The sequence below is a fragment of the Alligator sinensis genome, unplaced genomic scaffold (assembly GCF_000455745.1).
Source record: "Alligator sinensis unplaced genomic scaffold, ASM45574v1 scaffold988_1, whole genome shotgun sequence".
Lineage (NCBI taxonomy): Eukaryota > Metazoa > Chordata > Crocodylia > Alligatoridae > Alligator > Alligator sinensis.
The window spans coordinates 523,991-531,718 of record NW_005842454.1 but is presented as its reverse complement, the minus strand read 5'-3'; the positions used below and the strand labels follow the sequence as shown (position 1 = coordinate 531,718).

The 7,728-nt window shown below is 39.9% G+C and overlaps 1 long non-coding RNA gene across 1 annotated transcript in view; it reads right to left on the bottom strand.

Annotated features, from left to right (window-relative positions):
* The window catches only part of LOC102384366, a 2,097-nt gene extending 169 nt beyond the window's left edge, over nucleotides 1-1,928 (bottom strand). The window contains exons 1-2 of the long non-coding RNA XR_324650.3: nucleotides 1,720-1,928; nucleotides 1-584 (exon numbers count right to left, since the gene is read on the bottom strand). The exon at nucleotides 1-584 is cut by the window's left edge and continues 169 nt beyond it. This is a non-coding gene — a long non-coding RNA (uncharacterized LOC102384366). The remainder of the gene's footprint in view (nucleotides 585-1,719) is intronic.
* Nucleotides 1,929-7,728: the final 5,800 nt, after the last annotated feature.

The following is a 7,728-nucleotide window of genomic DNA, read 5'->3' as shown; positions in this document are numbered from 1 at the left end:
TCCCACTTGCTCCTGCCCCTTGATTTGGGATCCTGGCTATTGATATTTGGCTCCTGTCCTTTGCCTAGCTTTGTACCAGTTACAGATTGATCACCTCTTGAAGCTCACGGCATTAATGAACCAATAAGATAGGAATGTAAATGATTTTTTCTGCCCATATAATACTATATAGCAAGGCTGATGACCAGTCCTGGTTGGTTATTGATTTATTTATAATGTCACTGCATATATTCTTTGGAGAAGAAAATGCTTTTAGTTTGCAACAAGGAAAATTCAGCTTCTGTATCAGAAAAAAAATTTCTCACTATGAGGGTACGAAAATATCAGGACAGAGTACCTAGAGAAGGTCTGGAATCTTCATTCTTGAAAGTTTTTATGAACAGATTAGACAAACAATTGTCCATTATGGTTTACATTAAGATAATCCTGCCTTGACCAAAGATTGGATTGGGTATTTCCAAAAGGTCCCTTCCAACCTTTTTTTTTTTTTTTTTTTCTCTCTCTCCTTCTTCTTCTTCTTCCTCCTTCTTCTCTTAAATGATTCTGTGAATACAACTTCATCCCATTACAAATGACAGTGTCTGCTGAAAAGAAAGACATGAAACTGATTCTTCCTTCAGTAATAGATACTTTAAACAAAGAAAGTATTGCTATTTATTCTTCCTCTTGATATCACAGCCATAACAGGGAAGCCAGGTGCCTGGGGCAGTTGTGATGTATAGGGGCAACAGACACTTCCAGCCACTAGTACGGTTGATGTGGCTGGGGGGCTGGGGGGAGGCTGTGTTGTAGGGGGCCACCAGCCCCTCCCAGCCACTAGTACGGTTGATGTGGCTGTGGAGCTGGGTGAAGGCTGTTATTTTTCTGGCTCCCCTGCCCAAGTAGAGGCCCAGAGTTGTTCCCTGGTTGCTCCACTTTAGTCACACTACTGACTCATACTGTTGAGGATTTGAAGGGAGATGTTTGGAACGTTAAGTTTACCCATGAAGTACAGATTTGGGATAAAACATGAAGGGACATCTCTAGGAAATAATGTGTTCAAATTGTATGCTTTACAAAGAGATTTTGAATGCTTCTCTAGCAGCCCAAGCCCAAAAGCCTTCTTTTAACCTCTTGTAACTCTGGGCTTCTTCACTCAAGAGCACCCTAGATATTGCTTGAACTTCTTCCATCACCAGTGCTCCAAGCCTGCTTGCCCAAGTGGATTTGTTCCAAGCCACTATTTCCACAATTTTCTCTAATAAACATTTGGGTTCAAAGGAGGCCACAAGAAGGCTTTTATTCATCTTTTTTTTTTTTTTCTTGCAAATTTCCACCATCCTCCTCCACAGTCCATTGGAGGGCCAGCTGTTCAAACAATGCCTGTTGTCTAATGAACAGCATCTCCTTCCTTTCTATCTGCTGGACTTGGTTCCATATAAATTTCTTCAACCTGGCGCTGTTGTCCCTGTAATAATTGGGCATATTTGCACTTCCTTCCGTGCTGAGCCAGATGTTGCAGCTGTCAGTCACTCAGTCTCCATTTTGCCACCTCTGGCAAAATGGAGACTGGGTTTTCAAGGGCACAAAAAATGGTTTCTTTAATGACCAGTGAAGGAAGCTCCTAACCAATACAGCAGTTGTAACAAGCCTGGCACAAAGTGGCTCAAGCACATCGTTTTGTGGCAAGCCAGTCCTGCATCTTCTTCTTCCCATGGAGTTTTTTTTCCCTTCACTTACCTGCCATCCTTTGATGAAACCTGGATCTCTTGAGAGGTTGCTTGTAAGTTCCAGGGGGAAGTGAGTCTGGTAGTAATAGACTCAAAGCTGTTTCTCAGGTTAGCTCATTTAGCTCAATCTGTCTCTGTCCTTTTTTCTGTCTTACTAATATAGGCGAGTACATGAGTACTATGGCACCTAGTTGGTCATAGCTGCTCTCTTTGCAAAGGTCTGAGTGTTTCTTCCTGCTATGTCTCAGGAATCAGGTTTATACCCCTAAGCATTAGCCCTTCCAGTCAGGTGCCTCTCTGAATAGTCCCAGGTGTATCTCCCCAGCTCAATGAGCAGCCTGTTCTAATTTACTGCTCTGTTGCTATAGTTCTACCCTATTGGCTGCTAGCCTACAAGTAGTTAGTTGCAGTTCTGTAGTTCCTAACTCCAGGTTCCCCAGGCTGCTTATTCCCCTGTTGCTAGCCCTTTCTCAGCTGCCTGCATTTGACTGCAAGCTTGGATCTACTGCCTCTTTCTCTTAAAGCACCAGGGTTTCTGACCTGTGCTATAGCTGAATTTTTGAGGTATACTCATATCTTTTAAAATCCTGCTTCCTTACTCAGTGCTTTCCCTCTATAATGAAGGCTCTTTAAGATGCTACAGCTGGGTGCCCAAATTTACTGTTTTTTAAAGTGAGGCAAAATGCTTAAAAGTACATTGTATTTTGAAAATTAATAGCTTTTTAATATTCCAAACTTTTACTGGTAACAAGAACTCCATTTTTAATTTAACATTCTTTTTGAGATAGACATAAGGAAGCAATTCAGCTATCAGAGCTAGAAATGATGTGAGGTACATCTCCATAGAGGCACAGGCTACCTTTCCATAGTGATAACCTGTGATGAACCTATGATATTGATAAATAAAAAATCAGTCTTGGGAGCTGTCAGTGTAGCACTTTTTACACATCCTAAATTCACTAATTAAAATAGAAAATCACTATCAGAAATAAATAACCAGAAAATAGCTTTCCTACATATTTTAGTTTCTCTGACCTATTTTTATAGGAAGACAATGACTCCATGCAAAGTAGATCTTTAGTATTTCTGTCATGCTGATTAATGTAATTGGAGAAATATGGCTGAGCCTTGCCTTAGGAAGAAGCAAGTACAACCTTAATGAGTTTCCTTGATATTGCAACTAGCTTAAATAAAATAAGAACACAATTAAGATTATTCAAATATAAGTCTAAATCTGAATACCATTAGCTATTGTTCAATGCGCTGAAGTGTGAAGAGCATGCTTTTATGTTTGCTGCAAAAAACATGCACTTTTAACATTAAAGGCCTGAGATAGAATAATATGATAAAGCCAAGGAAGTTAAATAATGAATAAAAATAGCTACTAATGCATTTTGAGACTTACATGCAGACTATAAAATTGGAATGCACAAGCACACTAGAAAGAACACCTGGTTATGAAATGGTGTTCTGAAAAAAAAAATGTAAACATTTTTGATATTTGACAAACACCCCATGTGAGTAGTCAACTCAACCTACATACAGCCCCAAAGGGTGAATGCAGCAGGACAGCCTGAATTAATTGCCCTAGAAAAGAGGAGGTATGCAAATTAAGATTGACCACTGTACTCAGTCTAAATATATAGCAGTCCTCATTGACATATTAGCCTCGAAGATGAAAACAATGTGTGGAGTAGCTTCCATAAATATTAGAGAATAGTTTTTATAAAATATTCTTTGATATAAATATTAGTGTAGTATAAACCTTACGTTAAGATGTGAATGGACTCAGACACCTGAGATCATGGAGGTTTCATTATCCATGCTGGAAGGACTTAAAAAGCAGGTCCTGGATGCAGCAAAAATTAATGGATAGCTCATCAACAAGAGCTTCTGACTGGATGAATAAAGTGTTCAGAGACAGAGGATTGTTTTCAAGGGTGCAAGCTATTCAGTTTTCTCTTCTTTTTTTTTCTTTTCCTTTCTAACTGTACCATATCTACTTTAGTTTACAACAGATATGACTCTACACATTTCCTTTCCTTTCCTTGCTTTTAATTCAATGTTCTCTGTTTTCATTAGTTTATATTGTTTTAGTTAATTTGGTAAATCACTAGTTGGGTAATTTTCTATAGATATCCTCAGGGAAAAGAGAATGCCAGAGTTTCTGAAATCTGTACCCAGCTTTTAATCTTATTCATGTTTTAACCATACTATGTGATATCAAATCAGGAAGCAGAATTCTATACAATTTAACACATTGGCCATGAATCTCACATAGGTTAAGCCAAGGTTTTATGCAGCCGCACAGAAAGCCAGGAGGGGGGAGAGAGAAGAAGGGTTCAGATCCTACATTTCTATAGCTGATTAAGAACATTTAACTTCACACCTCTTGAATGGGAGGAGCCTCTTGACTGGGACTTTTTCGTGAGCACAGTATAGGCAGAAAGTAGTTAAGGAGGGTTTCTGTAACATCACTGTGGTTTCCAATGGAGATGACTAAGTATGTGGACTGTTATTGTGGTATATCCTGTAAAAACATATTAAAAAATATCCCTGATGAAAAAAGGGGGGATCCCAGAATGCATCAGCTGGGTAATTATGAGACTGAATATGTACCAAGTCCTAATATGGTGTTTTTCCTCAGGACTTTACCAAGGTCTTAGGGCTTGATCCAAGATTCACTGGGGTCAACAGGGGCCTTTCAGTTGACTTGAATGAGTATCTAATTGGGCAAAAATACAATGAACCAGTTGTTATCTGAACTCCAGACATGTTCACCCCACCACGTGGCTTTGATTTGACTTCATTTCTGGTTTGTGAAGGCCACTTTTATTTTTAATTCAACCCATTTTCCCACTTGAACTACTTGAAAATATTTAGCACCTCATTATAATAATAATCACCTGTAACATTAGCCAGTACAGCCTTTAATATTCTTTAGCAGTAAAACACAATGTGCACTTACAGGTTTTGATTGAACTATGCTGATGTTCCTTAAAATTGATATTTCTGAACTGCTTGCATATTAGAACTCTACAAATTGGATTGTTTTATATTATTGGTGTTTTCAAGTGGTAGATGTAACTGTTTTAAGCCTAAATGAGCACTGATTCCCTCCTTAGAATTTTCTCATTTGGCCTCTCACCATGGCTTTGTAAACAGGTATAGAACTTGCACATCCATTTCTAACCCATACATTTAATTACCTTATTGTTTCCTTACTGCATAAATTACAGATTATCCTTTCCAAGACAAATCTATCATTATTATACTTTTCAATCAAATGCTTTTTCATGGAAATGAATTAAAATTAGCCTCCAACTTATTGTCATGTCTGGCTAATTTATCATGTAAATGTTTAGTAAGAATAAACTTCATATAAAACTAACTTATTTGCCATAAATTGTAATAACATGCAATTCAGATTGTTACTAAAGGACTTAAAATGATATCTGGTTAAACAGATTTACAGAGTGGAAAGGTGAAGATAATGGAAAGGTGAAAATAATGGGACAAAACTGAGATGCAACAGAGATTGATACTGAAAATTTGAACATGACAGAATAAAATTCTTGTCAAGGAATGGAGCCAAAATGAAACTGGCAACCACAGTGCTTGACAGAAATAATATGTTTGAGAATTAACATGAGCTCAGTAGAAAGATAAGTGGAAAGATCACTGAACTATGCGTAAAATAAAAAGGAATGTAACTGTGAGAAAAACCTTACTCATCACTTTCATAAAATAACTAGTATGTTATTCAAATACTAGCATTAAAAGAAGGTGAAAGCAGATGCTGTTTTTTGGCCCAGGAGGACCTGAAGTCAAAAAGTGGAGGTATTTCAGGTTTGTAAAAATGAGTAGATGCCACTGGAAAAACTTCTTGATAAAATTCTACTAAACCAAAATCTCATCACCATTAAAAAAGAATACAGAACCTCTGTCTTTCATTAACCTAATCTACAGAAACAAGGGTGATATGCACAATGTCGACCACATTCTTCCCTTAAACAAGAATAATCCTACTCCAAACAGTGCAAAAGAGAGAAGAGTCATGAATGTTAATGGAAGTCTAGGCCAATTTTAATTATTTTATTTGGAAAATACCCATTGCTGAGGATGATAGGCAATTAAGTAAAGAAAGTTTAATGTCTAAATACTGGGGAAAACCTTCTGATAATGATGATGAATGTAGAAGTGTCTTCAAAGAAAATGATTACTTAAGGAGTCTAAAAAATCTTGTAGCATATACAAGACATGGAGGAATGGAGTGGATGGCTGAATAATTTTTTTTTTCTCCATTTCTGTCTTCTGTTACACCTGAGGGAAAAGGGGGCAGGGAGTTCACTAATCTACAAGTTCATCATGTATATTTAGTACAACCACTTGAGTATGGGACTTTTCATGTATATTGCTACAGCATGAAGGCCATGGAATATGAAAGGGCAGAATTCTTGGCAAAGTATTTTTAAAATAAAATGGTTCCCCTTGAGCTTTTGTAATGTGTGCTATTTGTGACATGGATATAGATCACCCATCATAGTTATATTAAGCAGTAAACTATGACAGACAGTAAATTGTGTTGTATTAATATACACTTAATATTTTGTTTAATTTGAGGCAGAAAGTGAAGCGCTATTCTAATTCCCTTAGACTCCTTCTACACATGTAGGTAAAGGCACAATTGGATCTAATGTGTGATCCACAAAATTACACATTAGATCCACTTGAATCATAGTGCCATTGTAGAGGGAGATTGATCCTGGGCTCACCTTTTGGCAAGAAGGTAAGCCCTGTCAGCTGCTGGGCTCTAGCTGCAGGCGAGACCCTGATACGCATGCAAATTAAAGCTTGATAGCAACTAGCTATAAAGTTAGTACACATTTTCAAGGCCGATCTTTATAGCTGGTTGGAGCTTTTTATTGTGATAGGTGTTGAAGAGCACTTAGGTGCACTGCTCCTAAGAAGGAAAAAACTGCTAGGGAAGGAGCCCTAGAAGTGAGGGATGAGCTCAGCTGTGGGTTGCCAGGGCAACCAGAGGAGGTCAGCTGACTGAAAGGGGGCAGGGCCTGGCTCCTTTATAAACCCTAGGGGCTGAGGCCAGGCTACTAGTTCCCTGCCAGCAGCCAAGGGGGAAGGAGCTCCCTCAGGAAAGAGAGGGGAAGCCTGATTGAAGGAGCAGTGTCTGATGTGGCTGAGGGATGGAGTATTCCCTGGTAGGCTGGAATGTTGTTTTAGCTGGGCAGCTTCAGTTTATGTTATAGCCAAGGGGCTTGTGTTTGTGTTGCTGTTTGTCACTGGTGGTTTGGGTGAGGTTATTAGGGGTTGGAGGGGTTGGAGGAGGCCTCATAGGGGACCCACAGCACTGTGGGGACCCCAGCACCAGTGGGGGTGCAGCAGTTGGGGTGCACTGACCCCAGCCCCAGAAAGGAGGCAGTTAAGAGGCCCTAGAGAGAGGGGCATTGATGAGAAACCACAGTGTGCATATGGTGAGCCCCCAGAGGAGGGGGCGACATTAGTGAGAAGGCCCAGAGGAGGGCACAGAGTAAGACAGGGCCATGGAGAGGGTGCAAATCGAAAGAGGTAGGGCCCAGAGAGGACAAGGGGCCAGATTATAATAAGGCCAGGACAGAACCACATCTATTCCATCTGCGAGGCTTGGGGCGTGGTACAGGAGTGGTTGCAGCCACGCATAGCCCATAAGGTTGGGTGCCCCTGAAGCACCCATTGCAGAGCAGGGGTCTGGGAAACCATGGGGTCCGAGTGTCCAGCAAGAAGTGACCAAGAGAGCATAAAAGGTAGCCTACCAAATATATTGTCATCAAAGACATGGCGAGCGAGAATTTGAGGGTGCCCTTGGGCCAACTTGGCATGGGAAGGGGGGCCCTGAGGAGATTACAGTCCTCCTGCAGGACCCCGTGCCATGACAATAGGAATATTGCACATCTAGCTGGTTTCAAGGTAATTGTTCAATTAACCATTTCATTGAGCAATACATAAAATGTGTAGAGGGGGC